This window comes from Canis lupus, chromosome 14 (assembly GCF_011100685.1).
Source record: "Canis lupus familiaris isolate Mischka breed German Shepherd chromosome 14, alternate assembly UU_Cfam_GSD_1.0, whole genome shotgun sequence".
NCBI classification, from domain to species: domain Eukaryota; kingdom Metazoa; phylum Chordata; class Mammalia; order Carnivora; family Canidae; genus Canis; species Canis lupus.
In genome coordinates, this window is record NC_049235.1 from 23,780,179 (window position 1) to 23,805,631 (window position 25,453).

Consider the following 25,453-nt stretch of genomic DNA (forward strand, 5'->3'; position numbering starts at 1 on the left):
CATAATTGCCCAAAATTGAGAGCAACCAAAAGATGTCCTTCAATAGGTGAGTGGCTAAACAAGCTGTGATGTATCCACACAATGGAATAGTAATCAGTGTTAAAAAGAAATTTGCTATCAAGCATGAAAAGACATGGAAAAACCTTAAAAGCATATTGCTAATGGAAAAAGCCAGTCTGAAAAGGCCATACTGTATGATTCCAACTATATGACATTTTGGAAAGGCAAAAATATAGGGACAGTAAAAAAAAAAAAAAAAAAAAAAAAAAAAAAAAAAAATCAGTTGCCAGGGACTTGGGTAGAAGGAGGGAGAGAGAAATACTTTTTCTTAATATCCAATATTTTGAATAGCATTTTGTCTGTTTTAGTGCTTTTAGAGGGAGGTATAAATCTGGCCCCTGTCATTCCATCTTGATCAGAAGTCCCTCTATTAATGAATTAATAGTAACCTTGCAATATGTATTTTCTGGATTACTATGTATTACTGCTTTTTTTCTTGAGGAGAATCTATTGAATAAGGTCCTTCTGGATAACTCAACTGAAACGTCAGAAACAAATGGCTTGTAAAAGAAGAAATTGAATTAGTAAGAATGAAAAATAGACTATTTTTCAATAATTTTTTTCAACTGAAAGCATTTTCATATATTGTATTGGCAGACATGAAAAACAATACTCAGGCTTGATAAGGATATGGGAAAACAGACACTGACAGGCTCTCAAATGGAGGATAGAAGCAAAAATTTTACATACTTTTATGAGGGGAAATTTGGCAATACATACAAAATATTAATTGTGCATACCTGTGACTCTGCATTTCTGCTTTTAGGATATTTTCCTTAAAGAAATAATCAGTTGAGTGTACAAAAGTAAACCTATGAAGATGAACATCAGAACACTGTTTATAAAGTTAAACTTGAAAACAGTAAATTGTTCATCTAAAGTAAGGATTATTTAACTGAATTACACGTTTAGTACATTTACATATTGGAATGCTGACAGCTGTTAAAGAGAATAAGGTCAAGACATTTCTTAAATGTTTCACAACACTGTGAAGTATGATTCTATTTAAGTCAATATTTTATGTTTATTATGTATTTATATTCACTAAAATGTTAACAGAGGCTGTCTCCAGGGAGTGATCTCTTTTTGGCTGCAGCTGGAAGTGGGGGCGGGGGGGAGGGTTCATTTATACTCGTTAGTAAATGTTTGGCTTTTTTGCAGTGTACATATAGTGTTTTACAATTTGCAAAAATTGGGATGATTTAAATTCTGACTCTAGAAGAAACTAAGAAGTTTTCACATTTGAAAATGTTTGTAAATACTGGTTTACCTTCTACTGGTTTATATTATAAAATTCCTTAATGATTTTATCTTCTGTTCTTCTAATCTCTAGATTAAACTTTAAGCTTCCTCCACGTGCTAAAAGTCCATGGCTTCCTTTCTCCTTGCTGCTGTCACCATGACAAATGTGAATTGCTTAGGTAAAGCTTGGGTGCTCCCTAATTGGGGGGAACCCATACAGTGGCTCAAGCGCTTCCTTTTTTCCAATAAAGTGACTTTATTCCTGGGTGACGATCTTGAGCTATATGCATAAAGGCATTTGGAGTTGGAAAAGCTTAAAGTGGTTCTGGGAATCCCTATATCTCTTTGGGGGATTAGAGGTTGTCCAGATTTGAGTGGGAAGAGAGGATTATGAATTGACTTTACATTAAAGATATCTTCCTCCTAAAGCTCTTTTTCTTACTTATCTTGGCATGCTTAAAAACTTCAAAATTATTTTGAATTCCTTTCTAGTAATTTACCTCATATACTCAATTAATTGTTAAATCCCCATTCATTACAAATTTATGATTCACTATTAGAAACTGTAGTTTCTTTTCTACTATTTCTCAGCTGTCCTGTCCATTTTTCTTGATCTTATTTATCTTCATTGCTTTTCCAACTCTAGCTGTTTCTTGTCTGGAATTTAAATTTTTTTTTCCTTCCATGATTGTACATTTAGACTAACACTAAGCTAGTTAAGATTGTTCACAATAATGAAAAAAAGAAGATTGTCACAATATAAGTATTTTAAGTACTTGTTTTTGTATCTACTTTAAGCTGAGAATTGGGCATGTGTGCACGTGTGTGATTGTGTAGGTGTGGTGGGTTATGTTGGGTTGGAGTGGGGAGGGTGATGTGTAAAGTAATAGAAAACAGAATCTATGCCTTACAATTACTCTTTAAGTACGAAGTTAGTTAAACTCTATTATGATAGTCTGGTTCAGTCCCAACTACAAAATCTTCCAAAGGTTACATCAAAATCAAATGCCTAATCAAGAAATTCAACACCTTTATCAGTTCTAATTTGCCTTGCTCACCTGCGAACACTGATTTCTTCTGCTTGTCCTCTCCTGTTCACTAACCCCACACATCCTTGTCACCAATCCCCCCTGCCAAATTCATTCACTCAAGAATGATCACTATCTCCAGGTGCCAGGGCCAGACTTTCCCTGAAGGTGTTCCTCAGCTCCCAGTTCAGAGTACCCAGTAACTCCTGGCCCTTCTAATTTCACTACCACCACTGCTACCCCAACACTTTCTGTATCTTCTAAATCCCTGTTAAAGTTCTCATTAAATGCTCACTGAAGCAATCTGAAAGGAAAACTTTCTCAAGTAGGGAAATAAAGACTATTGGTCTTAAAACCCAGAGCCAGTTCAAGCAGTTTGCATTTTTCCACAAGAGATGCACACAGGCAATCAGGGTCTTTAATAGCCAGGACTCCACCTTCTTCATTTGTGTGTCTTCAGCACATCTACTAGTGTGCCTTAGATGTACTATATTAGATATTCATCAATGAACTCACCCATGAAAATTTGTTGAATTGCTGAGTGGTTTGTGTACAACTAGGTTTGTATACACAATGGTTTGTATACACTCCTCTGAGTTGGGGTGGCCTATTATTTCTTTTGGTTCTGTTTTGTTTAAGTTTCTCCATTAATTCTTAACCATATTTAAAACTTTGATATTCAGTACTAATAATTTAAAACTTTGATATTCAATACTAATGATTTATAATATTGATAGAGTGTGATATTACTTATTATAGTCTTTTTCCACTCTTATTTTGTCCTAAAAATCATGTAAGCACTTGTGCTATAAACTATAAATGTTCACATGCCCCCAAATTCATATGTTAAAGCCTAATCCTTAATGTGATGATTTTTTGAGAGCTAATTCAGAGCCCTTATAAAAAAGATCCCAGGGATGCCTGGGTGGCTCAGCGGTTCAGCACCTGCCTTCAGCCCAGGGCGTGATCCTGGAGACCTGGAATCAAGTCCCACATCAGGCTCCCTCATGGAGCCTGCTTCTCTCTCTGCCTATGTCTCTGCCTCTCTCTCTCTCTCTCTCTCTCTCTCTCGATGTGTCTCTCATGAATAAATAAATAATCTTTAAAAAAAATAAAAATAAAAAAAAATCCCAGAGAGCTCCCTCTCCATGTGAAGACACAGAAGACAGCTGTCTACAAACAGAACAGAAAGTGGGTTCTCACCAGACACTGAATCTGCCAGGGCCTTGATCTTGGACTTGCCAACCTCCAGAACTGTGAGAAATAGATTTCTGTTGTTTATAAGCCACCTATTCTATGGTATTCTGTTATAGCAGTCCACACAGACTAAAATAGCTTGGAAACATGCACATTCCCCAGGAACTTTCCAAATCTATGGCATCAGAAAATTCTGTGGAAGGTCCTCTAAGAATCTGTATTTTTATATCCAACTTAGTGATTCTTATAGCCAGAGAAATTTGGAAACCCTGCTTTATTGAGAAACTCAAGAAGTCTTAGTTGAGGTTAATTACTGTCTTTGATCTTTATGCCAAACATAAAGCATTAACATCAAAATGCCTAAATGCTAGTTTCATTAATTACCATCTGAGTGTTTTGGGGCTAGTCCAGTGTTTCCCAAATTTGTCTGCAAATTAGATTCACAGGGGTTCTTTTTAAAGAAATGCCATAACTCAGGTCACACCCAAGACAAATTAAATCTCATTCTCTAAGGCTATGATACAGGCATTAGTATTTTTTGACACGTATATACTAATAAATTAGTATTTATTTCCCAACATGCACATAAGTTTAGGAACCACTAGACTAATCATTGATCCTCTCTAAGGCTGTGTCTTTATGAGTAAAATATAGACAATAAATCTCATTCTAAAATGTTATTAGGGGGCAGCCAAGGTGGCTCAGCAGTTTAGTGCCGCTTCCAGCCCAGGGACTGATCCTGGAGACCCGGGATCCAGTCCTGTGTCAGGCTCCTTGCGTGGAGCCTGCTTCTCCCTCTACCTGTGTCTCTGCCTCTCTCTCTCTCTGTCTCTCATGAATAAATAAATAAAATCTTTAACAAAATAAAATGTTATTAGGAATTAATCTAATTAGTGCATGTGAATATACCTTATAAATGATAAAACCGTGTATAAATCTACTGCATTATATTTTAGGATTCAAAGTATTTTGAGTAAAGCTTAACAAATTTGCAAATAAGAGTTTTTATATTCTCTGTATATTTACCTTTTTTAAATGCTTATAATTGTGATGGTGAGTTTAGCAGTTTAGCATGGCAGATTTAAGCTAGCAAAAGAAACCACTGTTCAGAAAGCTATCCTTAAATTTAGGTAAGTTTTAGGTAAATTTTCATCAGGTGACAGTAGTGTATCTCTGGTCCTGGTTTAAAGCAGTGATTCTCAGCTCTCACTGTGAATCAAAATCTTCCTAGTCTTAGGTTTATCCACCAAGATTTTGATTCAGTAGGTCTGGAGTAGGACTCTAGCATCTGTAAGTTTATCAAGATCAACATGTCATTCTGATGCCCTGTTGCTAACCATGGTGAGTTTGTTATTTCTGTTAAGTCTTCTGTTCTACCAGATTTAGTCATAAATGTTCTACTTTTTTAATGTCAGAAATATCTTTTCATCATATAAAACAGAAAAAAATTTTAGAATAGCTTAAAAAATATTTGTATCCATATGGATACCACTCCTTATTACTACTACCATTCAGTCTTTATTATAGAATCTTATAATTTTATTTCAAAATGTGTCCTGGCTTTCTTGATATATAAGCAGACCTTCCCAATGTCTGTGATTACTTTCTGTCTTTTTAAAAAGTCAGAGAGAGGGGATCCCTGGGTGGCGCAGTGGTTTAGCGCCTGCCTTTGGCCCAGGGCGCGATCCTGGAGACCCGGGATCGAATCCCACGTCGGGCTCCCGGTGCATGGAGCCTGCTTCTCCCTCTGCCTATGTCTCTGCCTCTCTCTCTCTCTGTGTGACTATCATAAATAATAAATAAATAATTAAATAATTAATTAAAAAAAAATCAGAGAGAGAGGGGATCCCTGGGTGGCTCAGCAGTTTGGTGCCTGCCTTCGGCCCTGGAGTCCCGGGATCAAGTCCCACATGGGGCTCCCTGCATGGAGCCTGCTTCTCCCTCTGCCTGTGTCTCTGCCGTGTACTCTCTCTCTCTGTGTCTCTCATTAATAAATAAATAAAATCTTAAAAAAAGTCAGAGAGAGGCACCTGAGTGGCTCAGTTGGTTAAGTGCCTGCCTTTGGATCAAGTCATGATCCCAGGGGCCCTGTATGAGGCACCCTACTCAGTGGGGAGTCTGCTTCTCCCTCTGCCCCTCCCCTCTACTCATGCTCTCTCTCTCCTTGGGGTATCTATAAGATACCTCTAGATGTTCTCTTTATTTTCTTTACCCTCTTCAATCTGACTTTTTCCCCATCTGCTGTCTTATTCCCTTGTTTTGTTGGTATGTGGTCCTCTCTTGAAGAAACACCCGTCTAGAACAGATCTAGATACCCCAAAACAAGAACAAAACCTATTTCTGAAACCACCCAATCCATCTTTAAATTGCACTAATGACATATTTGATCATTTATTTGGGTTAATTATTTTTACTTTTATGTATAATTTACTTGGCCTGTCTTTTGTTTCATGACTATGCTTTTATTTACAACTGTTTGCTTTCATTTATTAGCATTTTATACATCCTAAGGCTTCATCTGCCTCTGATTTCAGATAAACTGTGTACTTTCTGCAGAAGAAGAAATAAATGATTTTCTACTAAAATATGTTAGATTGCTAGGAACAATGATAAGGGTGGATCATTGGATTTTCATATTTGATATTTTAAGTTTTAAATAAACTTGTGAATTGTTAATCAATTTTTGTGTTAAGTCAGTATTGAATAAGCATTAGCCTCAGCAGAACTTGAGGCCAATAGAATCTTAAGATGACTTTAAAAAGTTATAATAAAAGCAGGTAAATTGATTAATCTTTTCCCAAAACTTTTGCAGCCTTCTGTTCACTTTCCCATCTATTCCCTGCTACCATAAGACAAGTTGTATTCTTTATTGTGATTTGCAAAGAACTAAACACAATGGCTAGATCAGTGCTGCTTAAATAAGAGCTAAAATCTTATCTGCATTATGTCTACCTTTGTTTAAGAAGTATTACTTCTCACAAATGTTATGACGATTGCCGTTTCTCCTAGAACTACCCTCCTAGTTCATTCTCTAGCCTGAGCCTAAGGTCATCTTCCTAAAGTACAAATTTAATTATTTCTCTCTTTGCTTAAATTTTCTGATGGTCCCTTGTGCAATGGTTACCTGTTGTTCTGGCCATCCAGAACTACTTCTTTATTCATAGGAATTAAATGGGTTTCTTAAATTTAATATTAGAGGGAGAATGTGCTAGTTCTTCCTGGGGAGTGGAAGCTAAATGAGGAGCTCAGAGCTCTTGGTGGTCATGTTTTTCACAATGTGCAGGAATCCAGGCAATAGCGAGAAAGAATGAAGCCAGCCCATGGGGAGAAGCAGAGATGAGAGTTAGGGAACAATCTGCTGGTGGTATTTGAAGCCCCTGATACAAGTTGTCCCTAATCCTTGGCTGTATCCCCGTCCTTCCAGAAGCTAGTTGTTTCATCCTTCCTTGCATCACACAAGATACCCTAGGACATTCCTACGAGTTCTCCACTTTCACCTAAGCCAGTTAGAAATAGGTTTTTGTCACATGTAAACGAGGAGTCTAGATGGGAATAGCTGTAAGGCCCTTCATGACACGGCCCCAAGCTTCTCAATTCCATCTTCATATAACCTTTAGGAAGATACTTAGCTGCAAGTAACAGAACAGTGACAAAGAGATTTAAATAATAAAGCATTCCATTCTCTCACATACCAAGAAGTGAAGACAAAGACAGAAATGGGTCCAGTGATGGTTTATCAGTTCCACTAAATGAAAACGCCTTAGTTAGCTCTGTAATTCTTTGGGTCTTTTCCTTGATCAAGGAAAGTGGCTTCAAACAGCTTTTAAGACCTACATGAGCATTACAGACAGGTAAGAAGCAGGCAACAGCCTTCTCCTTTGGGAGGGTCTGTTTTTAGCCTGGGAGGAAAGCTTCAGCTGACCTCTCCTTAGATCTGATTGGCCAAAAGTGGGCCATATGCCCAACCCTAAATTCATGATTGTGAAGTAATAATTGCCTTGACTCATTCCCTAGCTGTTCCTTAATTTAATGCCTCTGTGCCAATCATCTGAGATTCATTTAACAGAGAAAGTAGAGCTGTAGCAGAGCCAAGGAACCACATCCTACTACACGTATGTTTCCATTAGCCTCTCTGTTCTTCCACTACCACGGTTACTACCTACCAGCCCCCCAATTCTAAGAGCCAGCTTTACCAAACTCCCTTCAAGAACCCAAACATACTGTGCTTTCTGTGGTTGCTTTGGATCTCTGTACATAACTTTTGCTCTGCCCAGAACTCACTCTTCTTCCTTTATTTAGTAGCATCTTGGTCTTTGTGGGTCCTTTTCCCTTAGACTTTGGCTTACATTCCACTTCCTATGAAAAGTCTTCCCTGACCCCCAGTTTCACAACACCCTCTTATTAGTCCTATCTTAGGATCTCTTGGACTGCCTAATAATTTTCTACTTATTTGTATCCTCTATTAGACCATAAACAACCCCTCCTCTTTTTAAGAGAGAGAGAGAGAGAGAGAGAGAGAGAGCAGCAAGCAGGAAGAGGAGAGGGGCCAGAGGGATAGGGAGAGAGAATCCAAAGCAGGCTTCATGCTCAGCATGGAGCTGGACACAGGGCTCAATTTCATGACCCTGAGATCATGAAACAAGCCAAAATCAAGAGTCAAATGCTTAATAATAGACTGAGCCATTCATATGTCCCTAGACCACAAATAAACTCTTTGATAGTTTATTGACTGGGCCTTATTTCTCTATGGCCTCACATAGAGCTTGCACATAGCAGATGATCTCTAAAAACTTATAGAAATAAATAAAGCATTTTTTGAGAGCATTCAAAATCAAATTGTGTTAAAATTATTTTAAAAAGGGTACTAAGAACATAGGTGTTAGTTTACATCTGATTTTTATTAAAGGGAATAGAGTGATTTGTTAAAAAAATTCCTATTAGACATTTCTATTTAAAGTCTTGGCTATGATGGTTTCCAAAGAGCATGGCAAAGGATGATTTCCCACTGAGACAAGGCAATATTCATTCTGGTTGTCTCACGTAAGATCTAAAGATTCTAAGAGCTTTTGAATGGGCCTTACATTTTCAAATGAGCAGATTTCTGCATATGGATTCATAACATAGAAACTAAATGTAGCTAAGTGATGAACTTACTTCCTTACTTAACTTTTATAATGTGCTATTTTACTCTGCAACTTCTTGCTAACATTTTATTACAAAAAAACAAGGTGACATGATAAGGACCTTTCAATCCTTTTTGTAAGTAGATGAAGTTTGAATAAGGAAGGAAGGAATTAAATGAAGAAAAAAATAACCATCACATTTGATTAATATAAGGGAGCAGTACTTTGAAATTTTAGCACTATGGAGTTAAACATTGAGTTTGTCATTAATGTGAGATAATGAAACATTCATTTACAAATTTCTGAAGAGAATTTGCCAGGCACAGTAAGTTGGGTCCTCTTGGGATTTTGGACATAGTGTTGTCACATGCTGACCTTTTCCTGGGTGGCCACCCAAAAGTTGCCAGTTCGGAGTGGGGCCCAAAGTTTGAGGGGGCTTTCCAGTTAGCACAGTCTCCAAACATGGATCCAATACTGCTGGAAAGGTCTATGGCCCAGCCAAAAGCTATAGGGAGTCGTCTATGACAAGCCCCAATGAGACAATCCCAAAGGCAAAGTCTTCTTTAGCAGATGATTCCTGGCTTATGGCTAGGCTCATGTAGAGACTGAATCATTCCACCATCTGGTGTAACACAGCCATGGTACCTTGATGACTGACCTGAAATGGTATTGTCCCAGACACTTAGCTGTAAAGCCAGCCACTCCCAGCAGTACTCCACCTCAAGTGGATTGAGAAAGAAGAGAAATCTGTGAAGCTGAGCCTATGGGAAACCTGAAGACACAGGTAAACTGTATAAACAGGCAGTTGTACTCCTACATTACTTTCTTCCTTAAGTCTCATGGGGAGTTTCCTATGCCTAGTGGATCAGGAACAGAGTCACTTGAGCCTGCTGCTGTACAGATAGTTTTGCGTGATATGCTGGCCCCAGACAGCTGAGAGGAAGTACTGCTGATCTTCAGGGTGGCCCTGTACTACAAGTGAGAAGGGAAATGCTTATAATTGTTAAGTTTCGAGCAGAAATTTTATTGTTCACTTTGCTTAGAAGGAAACATTTTATTGTCTACTTTACCTGAGGTCAGAATCTATACTAATTCTTAAGCTAATGATTTGGCACATGGGCAACTTCCAAAACCTGTAACAAGTAAGGCAGTTGGAATCTAGCACTGAAATGGCTGAGGACCTGCTGTTGTGTCAGACATTTACCCATTCATTGCTGGATTGTGAAGGGGTCAGAGGTGTCTCTGAGGGAAGGGCCAGAGTGACTTGGACAATGATGTGTATACTGGGGCAGGAGGTTTGGGACAGTGGACATATTTTAGAGCTGGCTAAGGCTGAATGAATCATACTGGGTAATTTTTAGTGCTCATCTGACTAGATCGTTAGGGACTTGGAAGGATCAAGATTGGAGAATTGAGAGCAATGAGGTTTTAGGGACGGGTGGATGGACCATTTGGAACTGGCCCAGAGTAAGAATATGTGTGTTCATGTGAATGCTCACAAAGAGGCATCATTGCAGAAGAGGTTCTTAATACTCAGAGAACAAAATGATTCCTTCTGTGGGAATCAGTTATCCTCAACAGAGCCAGTCTGATGGTTCATGGGCATAAGAACTGTGATGACCAGACTGGAGGTGATGCTTGGATTCAGTAACATATATTTCCTTTCACCTAGACTAATCATATACTGTTAAACAAGAATGACTAGCAATATGATTCTCGGGGACCTGGGCTACTACCCTGTGGCAGATAAATTCTTGCATGTTGGAAATGCCCCTTCATCATGGAGAAGCAACGACTTATCATTACTGGAATAGTCTTTCTGGATTTGGATTTGCTTTCCCTTCTTACATGCCTCAAAAGCATCACAGGATTCCATACATAGTTTTTAATCAGTGAACTCACTGCACTGCCAAACAAGGCAAAGGCTACTGACTGCCTGGCCTTATTATATAAATATCCTGTCATCCTGATGAACCTACTCTTCATTGGAAGGACCTATTGGAAACTTAACCAGACACTATCTAAGAAGTAGCATCTTGTAATATTGATATGCTAAGTTGTAGGATCTAGAACATGAATGGAACCAGTGACTAATACATTTGATATTGTTTTCACAGCTGTAATGCAACCTAGGACTTAGGCGTGAAGACATTTCTAATAATCACACTTACTCTTTCACTTTCAGAAGTTTTACTTTAATTCTTTAAAATTATTTCTTTAACACTTTAGCCTGAGCAATTCAGTACTCAGTGGAAAAATGTTTCATCCAAGGGTTAAAAAAATGTAGATTTTGTTGAATTGGGAGCTGAGACTACCACCTGGGCATATTGGATTCTTTGTGCAATCAGGGCAAAGATCTTTGGCAAGCTGTGGTGTTGGCTGCAAGCCAGGAGAACTTGGAACAAGCAAAGGAGGAATCTATCTCATATGTCAGCAGCAGTCTTGTGAATGCCTGCAGAATGGAAGACTAGCTTGCACCAGTATTTTCCTTGCTAAGTATTTATTCTCATGTTTCCTTTTAAAATGAGAATTATAATAATTATTTTTTCTTTCCTTGTCTCTTTCTTTTTTTTCCAGGGATATATAATGTTATCCAGATCATGGTTCAATTTATCACGTGGTTCATAGGCTATAGAATACTGAAATGGGGTTCTGACAGAACTGAAGAGGAATGAACATTAGCTGGAGGTCCTGGGCTTGAAGGCCAGCATCTCCCTTCTGTGTGCAGTGGCTGGCAATAACTTTGGTTGTTCCCCATTGTGGTTATGTGAGGTTTGGTTGGATCATATGTTTTGAACTTGTTTGTTTGTTTGTTTGTTTGTTTTTGGAATAGAGGGAAAAAGACGTGTGTGTGTGTGTGTGTGTGTGTGTGTGTGTGTGTGTGTGTGAAGTAGCCAGAAGGTGCATTAGAGCACATGGCTTTCAGGTAGTTGTATAGTCGACTGTGAGTTTCTCCTCTCAGAGAAATTATTCCTTTGTGCACAGACATAGGCCCCAGATTATATCTGTGCTGTTATTCTGTCTACGTGGCCACGAATGCCTATCAGGGAGCTGCCTTCTATGATCTGTATACCAATTATTAAAATTTGAAATGGTGAGACAGAGAGATGAGATGCCATTTGATTTAAGTCACATTAGTAGCAAATTTTAGAGAAAGATCTATAAACTCTTTGAGGCCCTGGAACTTCCCCACTTTTTGCCCTTTTGAGACTTTGTCCTTCACTCTCTCTTTAGATTTCATGGATTGCTTAGAAAATTTCCTATAATCTTCTCTTTTTGGCTAAGTTAGCCAGAGTTATTTTTATGTTCCTTGCAATCAGAGAGCACTGGTTAACTAATATAGAAATCAAGGACAACCTTTGTGTACAGTGTTCCTACATGGTCTTGCTTAATTTTTCAAAAGATTTTATGTATGTATGTATGTATGTATGTATGTATGTATGTATGTATGTATGTATTCGAGAGAGAAAGCACTAGATAGCACAAGCAGGGGAAAGGGCAGAGGGAAAGGGAGAAGCAGGCTCTCCACTGAGCAGGGAGCCTGATATAGGGCTCCAACCCAGGACCCTGGGATCATGACCTGAGCTGAAGGCAAATGCCCTGAGCCACCCAGGCACCCCAGAGTTGCTTAGTTTTAATAAAAAAATTATCCAAGAATTGGGGAGAATAAAGCTACAGGAAGAAAAGACTTCCAAGCTAATCTCTTCCTTCATGGGATTGCACTGCTCTCTTTCTCTTTCCTTACATTTCTGGGGGCAGGAGGCGGGGAACTTGGCATAATTACTGGAAAACTATATTTATTTTTCTAAAGCTAAAATTTGGATCTACAGAGGACATGGCATGCTGAAGAATGAAAAACCACCATCTGGAATGACCAGTTCATTTTAGGTAGCCTAGTATAGTATAGAAAGAGAATGAAGTCGAACGGACAGGGAATAAATATATAGTAGGTTGACCTTTTCTGTGGTGTCCTTTCTGTGGTTTCAGTTCCCAAGGTCCACTGTGTGGCCCTGTAAGCAGATGATCCTCCTTCTGACATATGGTCAGAAGATCATTAGTGTGCCAATGCTGCTGCATCATGATGCCTACGTCATTCACCTCACTTTATCTCTTCATGCAGGCATTTTATCCTCTCATGTCATCACAAGAAGGGTGAGTACAGTATAGTAAGATATTTTGAGAGAGAGAGAGACCATACAGAGACCACTGTAACTTTTAGTACAGTGTATTATTACAATGGTTCTATTTTATTATTAGTTATTGTTGTTAATCTCTTACTGTGCCTAATTCATAAATTAAACTATAGGAAGTAAGTATAGGAAAAAACATAATACAATTAGAGGCTCATACTGTCCACAGTGGTAGGCATCTGTTGGGGGTCTTGGAACATATCCCTTGTAGAGAAGGGAGGCTATTGTACATAGACCTAGAATGATGGCAAAACAAATGTAAATACAGAAGCTAGATGAAGTCCTGTGGTGCTATCTTCCTCATTTGTGCCGTTTTACTGATCTCTGTCTCTGAGACAAAGATAGATGTGGTAGTGGTTGCAAGCCATAAAGAAACTTGCCGAATAAACACAATTATATATTGGTGGCTTTAGGTATATTATTCAATAATGTCACCTCTTGTTTATTTTCATTTACTGGCCTCATTGAAAGCTTTCTCCTCATCGAAATCTATTACTCTGTATTATATGTTAATGCAGCAATTCTCAAAGTTTAGTAACCCTAGCAATTACCTAAGGGTTGTCTGTTAAAATGCAGATCCTGGGCCTGCCCCTCAGAGGTTTGAAGCTATTAGGTTAAGGTGGGACCTGGAAGCTCTCCTTTTAATAAGAACCAGGATTTTCAAATGCATTTGGTCATTGGTTGAGTGACCATAAAAATTATTTTCCAAACCAGGACACTTCTGAGTGAAGTGAGTTGCTACTAATAATTACTCTGGGAGGAAGGCAAATGCACTATCCCAGGCAATCCATGCATGGCCAGTCATTGATCACATCTGAGAAACACAACTAAGTGAAATTAAATTTCGATTGTAACAACCCAAACATCACATTAAAACTGATTGTGGTATAAATGTCTTCGTTATATATGAGAAATTTTAAGTCTCAAGAAAAAAATAGATGGAAATCCACTTATTTTTCAGATGGAGGACTACTTGCCTGCTATACCCTAGAAAATTCATATAATCTTTGGTAGGCTTGTTTTGCCCACCTATTTTGAGATCATTCAAGTACTTTTAAATCACAAAATGGGGCAGCCTGGGTGGCTGAAGGGCAGCCTGGGTGGCTCCAGGTTTAGCGCTGCTTTCAGCCCGGGGCGTGATCTTGGAGACCCTGGATCCTGCTTTGGGCTCCCTGCAGGGAGCCTGCTTCTCCCTCTGCCTGTGTCTCTGCCTCTCTCTCTCTCTCTCTGTGTCTCTCATGAATAAATAAATAAAATCTTAAAAAAAAAAATCACAAAAATGCTTTTTGTTTTCTCCTCTCAGGCTTCCCCTTTTAGCCTCCCTCCTTTCCCTCTTTACATTCCTTCCCTCACTCATTTATTATTAAATATTCATTGAGTGGGGCACCTGGGTTGCTCAGGGGTTGAGTATCTGCCTTTGGCTCAGGTCATGATCCCAGGGTCCTGGGATCGAATCCTACATCAGGATCCCTGCAGGGAGCCTGCTTCTCCCTCTGCCTGTGTCTCTGCTTCTCTCTCATGAATAAATAAATACAATCTTAAAAATAAATAAAAGTAAATATTTGTTGAGTAATCCAGAAGACTAAGAAAGTCAGAGGCTGGGAGAACACAACCATGGGCCATCATTCCTCCTACTCTCCATAAAATGCAGACACAAACTAGGTTCTGGAATTCCTATAATTAGCTACTGTTCTAGACAGGTGTTTAGCCAACATATTTAAAAATAAAACAGAACCAATAAGAAAGCATGTATTTTATTTTAATGCTAGTTTAGCAATTCAACCAGAAACACTTTAGCCTTGAATATTTAAAGGACTAGTTACTTCAAAGTATTTTAAGTGATGTTACATTGTAAATACGAAATTGTGTCTCTTTTGTCTGGCATGATTGTCATTGTGTTTAGAATCATTCTTGTAGATGAAGATAAGGTTTCACTTTGTTCTTTTCCAGTTAATTTTGGGTTTGCATTATAGGGAACACATCAAGTGTGTTGGAGAAGTAGGTATGTGCTGGAGAGGAGGAGGGCATTAACTATTTCATGTGAGTAATAAAAAATGGCATTTGCCTCAGAAGTAAACTAGCAAATTATACTCATGGCAACATGGACAAATTAGTGTATCTTTAAAGATCCCCGACCTTTTGAATTACTTGTCTCATAGAAAATGATCTTCCTCCTCAATTTTTAAAGTTATGGGTTCTAGGGAAATTGGAAGAGGATTATAATATTTACCTTTTCTCTCTTTTATCAGAAAGGAAAGGGATTTACTTAGGCAGATATTATCATTCTTTTATCTTTGTTGATGGTGTATCATCTTAAAGATGTTTTTAAAGACTTGGAACAACATGAAGCACTTTGATGGAAAGATATGTATTTTTTAAACAAGTCATTTTTTTCTTTGACCTTTCATCTTTCATATACTAATTACCATAAACACAATTTAAAAATTATAAGTTGAAATTCCTCATTTAGTTTGAGCTCTCCTTAAGGAATTCAACAAGAAGCAAATGTCAACTCTAAATAAATCTTTCTGATGCATCAGCTATAGTATGGTGTGTATAGTTTCTATAAAATAAATGCTACTTTCAGCTTCTGTTAACCCACATTATGCCAGGAAATTTCCTAATGGTTCTTGTAGATGTTTTCTCTCTCTGTAAACCTATTACTATGAAACTAGTTCCTTCCTGACTTCCTGTTATGTTCCTCTTTTATTGTATTATTGATATTTATTGTGTTGGAATAATTTCTCTTTATAAATTAATTTTTTTCTTAATTTTGTCCATGTTCTTTATTTTTTCAACTTATACTATACTTTTATTATTAATTCCTTTCCTCTCAAGAGGCATTAATACTTGAGAGGTTTATTCTGTTTGCAAATTTTTTTTTGTTTGTTTGCAAAATTTAATTAAAATTTCCTCCTTTCTCAAGATACTAAATCTATTATTGTTCTTGGATTTTAATATTTCAATTCAAATCAATAGTGGAGAATGTAGATATTCACACATTGGTCTAAATGATTTTCCTCTACTTTTCCATCTTTCTAGCAGCTACTTGAACATTATCTTCGGGATCCCCAAGTGTAAAAACATGTTCTTCTATCTCCTGGTATGTAAAAGAATGTCATTCTGTAGTTTTTTGTGTATGTACTTATATATGCCACATTTGTGTTGTCTTCTCCATGTCCATTCATTCAGCCAGACATTTGCTGAGCACCTATCATGATGGGTCAGACATTGTGTTTAGGTTATACTTATTTGTATAGTTTCTTTCCAATTGCAGTTTTTTTTTTATTTTAAAGTTCTAAGGCTGCATACAATAAGTATGCTTAAACAAATTCTTACTCTATTTTACACCTTATTTTCTTATATAGTTGATTGTAGTGTGTTTATAGATTTAAGAGACATGACTACTGAGCTAATATACTAGTCATTCTGATAATTCTAAAAGTTCCCAGTGATATCAATTGTCTGTAGGGTCTTTGTGCATGTATAAAATTTTATTGAGAGCTGCAAAAAAAATTTACAGAAAATTTGATGGTTTTTATTGGCAATAATTTTATTTAAAATGGCAAATTAAATACAGATGATTATAAGCTGTAACGTAGTATCATTAATTATGTGCCAACTTGGCCAGATCAATTTCAGCTAGCATAAGAAAGCTAGATACATGAAAAATTACTGGCAGTCATGTTAAAATTATTCCATTCACTATAAGTTCACCTTCTGCAAATAAAGTTTTATTTCTGGATCTTTATAAATTACTCTATGAGAAAAAAATCAGGAGAAATAGGAAATAAATTTAAAATGGACATTTTGCTCAGATGATTTAATTAATTGGAAATCACTGCTATTGGCCAGCTCTGTTCAGCCAGGATCAGTTGAGCAGAAGATGCTGGGTAGAGCGATTAAAAACACTGGCATCCTTGAACAGCTAGGAGAGGAATTCTTGACTTGGGCCTCTACTGTCCTCAGAGTCCATGTTTGCCTGACAGGAGCCAGGACTGGCCAGCATTTCATGAGTTGTGATATTGTGATTTATAATAAGAATTAGGTGGGATGCCTGGATGACTCAGCAGTTGAGCGTCGTCTGCCTTTGGCTCAGGGCATGATCCCTGCAGTTCGGGATCCAGTCCCACATCGGGCACTTTGTGTGGAGCCTGCTTCTCCCTTTGCCTGTGTCTCTGCCTCTAGCTCTCTCTCTCTGTCATGAATAAATAAATAAGATCTTTAAAAATAACTAACTAAATAAAATATAATAAGAATTATGTATTTGGTCTTTGTCCTCATTTCTGACACAGAGCTCCTAAAATCCTTGTAGTTTCCTAAATGATGAAAACAATAAAGATGTCTTTTGTTATGTGAATGAGGTGACTTTTCAAAGTACCTGAGGTTGAGGGCTGGTTGCCAGGGAAGGGAGAGGAGCTGGGGTTGTAATGAAGCCTCTATAAAGATCCGAAAAAAACACGATAGAATTGGGCGTCCCTGGGCTGGTGAACACATGAAGATCTGGGGCAGGCAGTGCCCAGGAGAGAGTATGGAAGCTCAGTGCCTTACCTCATGCTATGGGTCTCTTCCATCGGGCTGTTCCTGAGTTACATCCTTTTATAGTAAACCAGTAATCTAGTAAGTAAAGAGTTTCTCTGAGTTCTATGAACTGCTCCAGCAAATAATTGAACCCAAGGAGGGGGTTATGGGGAATCTCTGGTTTATATGCAGTCTGGTCAGAAGCACAGGTAACAACCTGTACTTGATGACTGGCATTGGAGTTGGAGGGGAAGGGCAATCTTGTAGGACTAAACCCTTAACCTCTGGGATCTGATGCAATCTCCAGGTAGTATCAGAATTAAGTTGTAGGACATCCACCTGGTGTCCCTGAGCATTGCTTGGTGGTCAAAATTGGTATCAGAACCAGATTAGGCTCATATATTTAAAAGCTTCTTTCATGGGTACTCCTGAGAAATTAGTTAGTTATATGCAGGTGCAAGATAACTCCTCTAGTGACCTAAAGATGGACTGGTTTGATGAGATATGAACTAAATGTCACAGAGAAAACTTGTCAATTAATGGTGGACGCTGGATGTAATAGGTCAAATGGAGTTGAGAACTTAAGTCTCCATTTAGACTATTGTAAGTTGGTGTTAGAGAAGTGTCTGTCTGCTTGACTCAGCAGAGGAAGCCTGCTATTAGATGGGAGGGGGCTATTAGGGGAAGGTTGTGGGTAAAAGAAGAATGGAACTGATTAGCAAAACAATAAGGAAAGGTGTGTGTGTGTGTGTGTGTGTGTGTGTATGAAAGTAAGAGAGAGAATGAGAGAGACAGAGGGGATGAGGGAATGAGAGAATGTTTATGGTTTATCATAGCTAACTTAGTTTTTGCCCTTCCTGAGGGCTTATTTAGCTTTTCTCCTTGAGAACCTCCCATTTCTCCCTGTTTTAACCTTAGTGACTGTTCCATGAATTCAGGAGCCCATAAGGTAGCAAGGAACATCAGACAAGGGGACAACTTGTTCCTCCTTGTTAGACCCTGGTACTTGATTTACCATGGTCTTGCAGGAGGGTTTTGTAGTGCTGTCTTCTCTCATCACACTGTAATAACCTCCTCTGATATGAGCAGTCAAACAGATAGCAGTTTAGTGTGGAAGAAAATTACTTAGGGCTTCTGGCCTAAGCTGTGTTCTCCAATCTTCTTTTCTCAAGAGATGTAGTGCAGAGTACCCACTGCTTGCCAGGATTTATCAAGCTGCACTTACTTGTCTGTTTACTGTAGGAAATACAAATGCAAGGGGTGGAGGAATGATACACACAGTGTACCACACAGTGAGCTTTCACTTCATTATTTCCTTTTTTTTTTTTTTTATGATAGTCACAGAGAGAGAGAGAGAGGCAGAGACACAGGCAGAGGGAGAAGCAGGCTCCATGCACCGGGAGCCCGACGTGGGACTCGATCCCGCGTCTCCAGGATCGCACCCTGGGCCAAAGGCAGGCGCCAAACCGCTGCGCCACGCAGGGATCCCTCACTTCATTATTTCAAATAGAATTTAAATTTAAAGGATACTAATAACTATTTTAGTCTTTTATATGTTAGATATTTTGTTTTAATAATGTGAAAAACTATCATTAATTTGCTGAGCCCTTTATATAAAGTCTATTTTATTGGTTTAATTTCTGTTAGAGGGAAAACATACAACACACACACATGAAAGGTCACAATTAATTCCAAAATCTTGGGATATGGGGATGTCTAAACAAATTCTAGGTCAGTTCAACCTCCTTCGTTAAGCAAATATTTACAGATTACCTGCTCTGAGCCAGGCTGAATGCTGGGGATGCAAGAGGACTCACCTGAATCATGAGCAAGGATTTAGCCTTATTTATGCTAGATTGAAGGTTTGCAGTGTTTTATGGCATCATTCTAAAACCCCGTTGCCAGCTAAATGGGATGAAATACAATCCTAAGTATTGTTTAAACATTTGATAGTATGTTTCAGCATGCTTATTTCCTAAAACCCAGAGACGTGGAACAATCCAAAAGAAGCCCCAAGCTCTGCTTCTGCATCCCACCTAAGAGTCTCTTCACTTTTCTGCTTGGTAGGATCGCTTGCCAATCACTATTCTGGGAGAAAGATCCATCTTCTCTCTGTAGTCTACAACTCTTGTCTAAACTAGGTTTATTCATCTTTGTGGTCACCAGTGTTCTCAGGACTTAAAATATTTTATCTTTCAATGAGTACCTCCTTTCTGAGATTCATTTTTCACTTGCATTTCCTACCTTTATTGTTAAAAGCATCTGTAAAATTTACAGGTTGTATCTTTTTTTCTAAAGTTATTTTTCCCTCCTCAGAAGATACAGAGTTATAAAGTCATTTGTAACTGAGGCTAAATCATTTTTGTTTCTAATCCAATACCTAAAACAGTACCTGTTTTCTTTGTTCCATTCATGTGACTTTGGTTTGGTAAAGAATTTGAAGTCCAAAAAAAAAAAAAAAAAAAAAGAATTTGAAGTTCATGTGAATATAAAAGTACCTAATACAAGCAACTCATCCTGGAACAGGATTAAAGAAAATGCCCCATGTGTGCTTACCAGTGCTGTTTAGTGGTCTTGCCCAGGAAGAATCATGACACCTATAGCTCAACATCTTGGAGATTCAGATGGTAATTAGGAAAGGCCACTTCTCACCAATTGGAGCTTAAAAACATTGACAGGCATTCCATTCTGAATTAGTCTAATATTGGAGCCTTTCCCCCCCTAGGAAATAAAATGAGAAAATATAAATATGAAAATATTTATATGAATATAAATATGACCTGATGTGTGTGTCTATCATTTTCTACTCAAATACGTTTTGTTATGAAGAGAACTGTATATGAGAATTTTTATATATCTCAATATTGATCCATTTCCACAGACCCTGTAAATGGATGAATGTCTGTGCAGATGGAACTTGATGCAGAGCAGAACAAGCAGCAAGCATTTTGACTGTTAGCACTGGTTACAGAATTGTTTCTTAATGAGGCTTATTTCTAGTTGGATATATTGGGATTATATCTGATGCTTGCTAAGTGCTCAATAGATTATTTGATGAATGTATGAATGAACCTACAAATGAACTTGAAAGTAGAAAAATAAAACTAATTCTATGCTTTGCCTCTGTGAATAATTTCTAGAATTAGACAATTTATATTAGCCTCAGAGAGTGAATTTAATAAGGACAGGAATAAGATTTAAGCAAAGCCCAGAACAAGGCATCTAGGGGGGCAGTGAGGTCAAGAAATGTACAGTGAGTAATTGAGGACTTACTCTGTACCCACACCATGCTACAAACTTCCACAGTCGTTACCCTCTCTAAATCACACAATAATCCCATAGACGAGGCATTACTAGTTTTATGTTATAAAGGAAGACATAGGGGCTCCACAAGTTACATAGCTATCGAAGATTACAAGCCTACAAGTGATGGAACCCAGATTTAAAATTTTAAAACCATAGCTAGTGATCTTATGAGGATGGCCTTGTCTGGATTTCAATATTGCTCTGTTGAAACACAATGGAATCCCCACAGCTGTAAAGTGAGTTCAAGCATGAGAAAGAATAAAAAAGAAACACTGCATAGATTTCATTCATCAGGGAACTATAGGGATTTAGAAATACAAAGTAGCCTAAAACATATGCATTCCAGACCTATTCATTTCCTTTATTCATTTATGATATATTTATTCATTCAATAAATATTGATTTGGTATCATCTAAATACCATGAGCCCATCATACCCATATCTGGCTTATGTCTTGGGTGCCTCTCATACTATTTTGCATTTTCTTTGGCTCTCCTGAGTAAAATTTATGTTTGCAAATTTTACCCTTGAATCCATCTACTGACACTGAGATGATAATTTGCCTCTTGATTTGTAGCGAGGGGTATCCCGGTTAGTGAGAGAGGCTGAATTAAAGGGGTGTGAGCAGCCAAAGGAGGTAATATGTCTCCATTTCTGCTGAAGAAGCCACCCAAGCAAATTTTCCTGAGGCTATGGTAATCTGGAAGGCTGTCTTTCACTTATCCATGGAATCTAGAAGTTCTGTGTCCATATTGGTAGGATAAGCTAATGTGAGTGTATTACTCAATAACAGATGCTGATATATCTAATCTTTCTTTGGTATTGGAAGGTGGCCTAGGAACACCAGGTGTTAGAGATAGGTTTTCTTGTCACTTGCGCAACCACTTTCATGTGTACTAAGTGTATGAGGTAACAGGTGAAATACCCGAATCAGATTAAAAGTCAACCAGTTAACTGTATTACAGGAATAAAAAGAGCTTTGAAAATGCCAAAGTGCTATAACATATTTTTTGGTATTTTGAGTCCTTTATGATGACTTCAATGGAATGGTTATGTCACAATTAGTAGATATTCAAATATCACAAAGACTTTCTTATGGACAGCTGAGTGGTATAAGGCAATGCTTTTATATCTTTAACAGGCATATGAATCCCCTGGGGACGTTGTTAAAATGCAGGTTCTGATTTAACAGGTCTGGGGTGAAGCTTGAGATTCTGAATTTCTAAAAAGCTGCCAGTGTTGCTGCTGCTGGTTCACAGACACACCTTGAGTAGCATGGATGTAAAATTGAGAGTATTATTATTCTTTATTTCATGGGAATTTATGAAAATCCTATGGATTTATTTTTAAAGATTTTTTTTTTCATTTTTTTTTAATTTATTTTTTATTGGTAAAGATTTTTTTCTTTAAGTAATCTCCACACCCTATGTGGAGCCCAAACTCCCAACCCTGAGTTCAATGGCTGCACTCTGTTGACTGAGCCAGCCAGGTGCTCCTGAAGCATTCTATTTAAAAACATGCACATATTATGCATGTGTTGCAGGATTCATGGTATATCATCAAATGGTCTTTATTTTTGTCTTTGCTGCCCCTTTAAAATTCATTCAGTAATCATTGGGCGCCCTTGGATGAAAATTTCTCCAGACCCCATGACTTTTCTGCTCATGCTTAAGTAATAGATCACCCTACTGTCAATTAAGGTCACGAACCAGGCTCAATTCAATAATTAGATTTTGGAGCCCAGGATATTAACCAAGCTCTGTCCTTGATTTAACAGACAATCTTTGGTCCAGCCTGGGCCTGTTTTCCCTGTGAGTCTGCCCTAGAAAGAGGCCCTCGTTAATCTTCATTCAGCCATTTTGGGTCTTTGGGTTTAAAGCCGATCGATCCTTTCCTCATGAGGTACTTCTATGGAGTCTTTCTAGGTGCTAGGGATCTCTTTCTTGCAGTTCCCATGTTGCTGACTGGCAGACCATTTAGAATTCTGGAGGCCACTTGCTCCTAAAGCAAGTGGAAATTCCTAGGAATTTGGTTTGACCTGCAGCTTCTTTCTGCTGCCCCTCGAGGACCCCACTGGGCCAGACTCTCATCAGCTGCCTCTGGTCCACAGGAAACACCCTACTGTTCTATGCCCTGAAGAACTCTGGGAATGCAGATGGATCTGCCTCCAGAGCAGTTAGTCATCTCTGATCCTCCAGATCCTCTAAGCAGAAAGCAGATGGCAGGCCTGGGGTCCTCAAAGTGCAGGGATGTGCCCACTCAGGATGGCCAAGTGGATACTTCTGAATCCTCAGTAGAGTTGGGTAGTGTAGACCATTAACAAGGCTACAGCTCTTTTAAGAGTGTTCCCTTTACAAATATTCCTTCTCCTTTCTTATTTCAATTCTTTCATATTCCCAAAGTAGGTCAGAGGGTTCAGAAGTCATAGGATAGATTCTTAAAAAATTTCCTTTGAGGGACATCTGGATGGCTCAGCTGTTGAGCATCTGCCTTTGACTGAGGGCATGATCCTGGGGTCCAGGATCGAGTCCCATATCAGGAGCCTGCTCCTCCCTCTGCCTATATTTCTGCCTCTCTCTCTCTGTGTCTCTCATGAATAAATGAATAAAATCTTAAAAAAAATTTCCTTTGAAATTCTTTTTATGATAGTTTGGCTCCTTTCTTTTACTTATTTTTTTAAGTAGGCTCCCAGTACAGAGCTTGAACACCTGACCCTGAGATCAGGATCTGAGCTGAGATCAAGACCTGAGCTGAAAGCAAGAGTTTGATGCCTAGCCGACTGAGCCACCTAGCCCTGGCCCCTTACTTTTAAATGTCTCTCTTGTTATTGTAAAAGAGTGTCAATTACCTAAGTTTCTTAAGCACTACATATCCTGAGGTAGGAGTGATACATTTTTCCCACTTTACAGGTGAAGATACTGAGGCACAAGAGAGATTAAATAAAAAATGCTGGTGTGAACATAAATTTTACTTCTGAGTTTGTAGTCTTTATCCCTATGCTGGCCATCCAGTAGAACACTTCCAAATATTTGAAGGCAATATAATAATATATCCAAAGGAGAATGTTAAGCAAGCGGTGTTATCAGACTGCACAGTGAAATCTTTGGATAACATTTTTGGTTCTGGGTCTTAATTATTATAGTTTTATTTTTTATTTTTTATTTTTTTATTTTTATTTTTTTATTATTGTTTTAAAAGACATTCCTGGATCACATTTCCTGAAGTGTGTTCCATGAATTTTTAGGCCCGTGATTCCTTCAATCGATGAACACACTTACTGAAGGCTTACACAGGACAAGGAATTCTGTCCTTCTTGAAGATTTACAATCTATTACCATTATCAACTCTAGGAACCCCTGTAGGAAAAAAAAAAGTGTGTTTAAGACCAAATTATTTGATATTAGATTTTTTGGGTTTGACCTTTTTTCGGTAGCATCAAAAATGTTCTTTGGAAGTTCCAAAGAATTGGCTTTTGGAAATTTTGTAATGGAGTCATTGATTGAGAGATGCATGAAGGTTCATCTAATTTCATATTCTTCTCTTGGTTGTAAAGAATGTTTGGTTTGTGGTCACCTTTTGCAGTAATTTGAAAGATTTCCCCAAGCACATTTTAAAGCTAACTTGCAATTAAACTCTTTATTAAATGACACTGAAAATAACAGTAAGTGTGTTAATATCCATTTTATAAAATGTGAAATTTGGTACAGTGACTGTCAACCTAGTCTGCACATTAGAATCATCTGGGAAGCTTTTAAATCTCTGATTGGGCCACATCCTGGGCCAGTTAAAGCAAGCATCTCTGGGAGTAGGATCCAAGTGCCCATCTAGGCTCTCATGTGATCCCCCCACAGTCCATGTGATAAATAACCTAGATACTTAGGTGAATTCACACTCGCTCTCTGAAACAGAGATTAAATAATCCACTGCCAACAGATACAGTCTGGCTGAAATAGAATGGTTAAAACATGTAAGATTTTCTTTTTTAAAAACACTAAATGCATACTATTAACCCTTCTACATTATGGCAATTATCTAGGATATTCCTTATTGAGGTTTTATAATTTATGATCTTTTGTGTAAGCCCCCTTTCCTCATTTGGCTCTCATTTGTCAATTTTATATTTCCAAACTGCACTCTACTGAAAATAAGGAAATTAGATCAATATAGTTATGTTAATGGATGTAATATGCAGCTCATTTGAAAGAGAATGGCAATACATATTTTCATAAGTTCTACATTACTCAACTCATTGACCAGAAATGTGTTAATGATATAATGCTGGTATTTTGAATGTTTGAGAGTCCCGCTGATGGCACCTTAGAGATAAAAAGCTACTTAACGTGCATGAAACTGGAATGAATGACTGCACTGAATATATTTAAATTATCTTTAATGTCCTGTTTTTAGCGGCACATTTTATTCAAACTCATTGACTATTATTCCTGGAACTTAAATAAATCAACTGTGCATTTTTGTTCATCTCAGCTCACACAATTTCTTGTCATTTTGTTTGAATAGCGATTTTAATTCTGTTTGCCAAATAAAAAACAAAATCATGGAGCTATAAAAAACACAATACCAGAATCATGTGATTTAATAAGAACAAGCCAGGAGTAAATTCCTACTTGGGATTGTCTTCCTTCCAATCTCAGGCACACACACTTCCTTGCTTTCCCCATTGGTCTTTGCTCTTACCATGTATTGTTTCTTGTTTGATATTTACGTTTGTAGTGGGAAAACTAATACTGATGGTTTTTATGTAGTGAGGAACTTCCGAAGTACCTT

At 37.9% G+C, this 25,453-nt stretch overlaps 1 protein-coding gene across 4 annotated transcripts in view; it reads left to right on the forward strand.

Moving 5' to 3' along the window:
* The window catches only part of NXPH1 (neurexophilin 1), a 433,511-nt gene that overhangs the window by 8,219 nt on the left and 399,839 nt on the right, over positions 1-25,453 (forward strand). For all 4 annotated transcript variants that reach the window (XR_005369461.1, XR_005369460.1, XR_005369459.1 and 1 more), the window contains exons 4-7: positions 1,394-1,481; positions 12,638-12,802; positions 14,814-14,880; positions 15,883-15,943. The gene's annotated coding sequence lies outside the window, so the exon portion shown is untranslated. The remainder of the gene's footprint in view (positions 1-1,393; positions 1,482-12,637; positions 12,803-14,813; positions 14,881-15,882; positions 15,944-25,453) is intronic.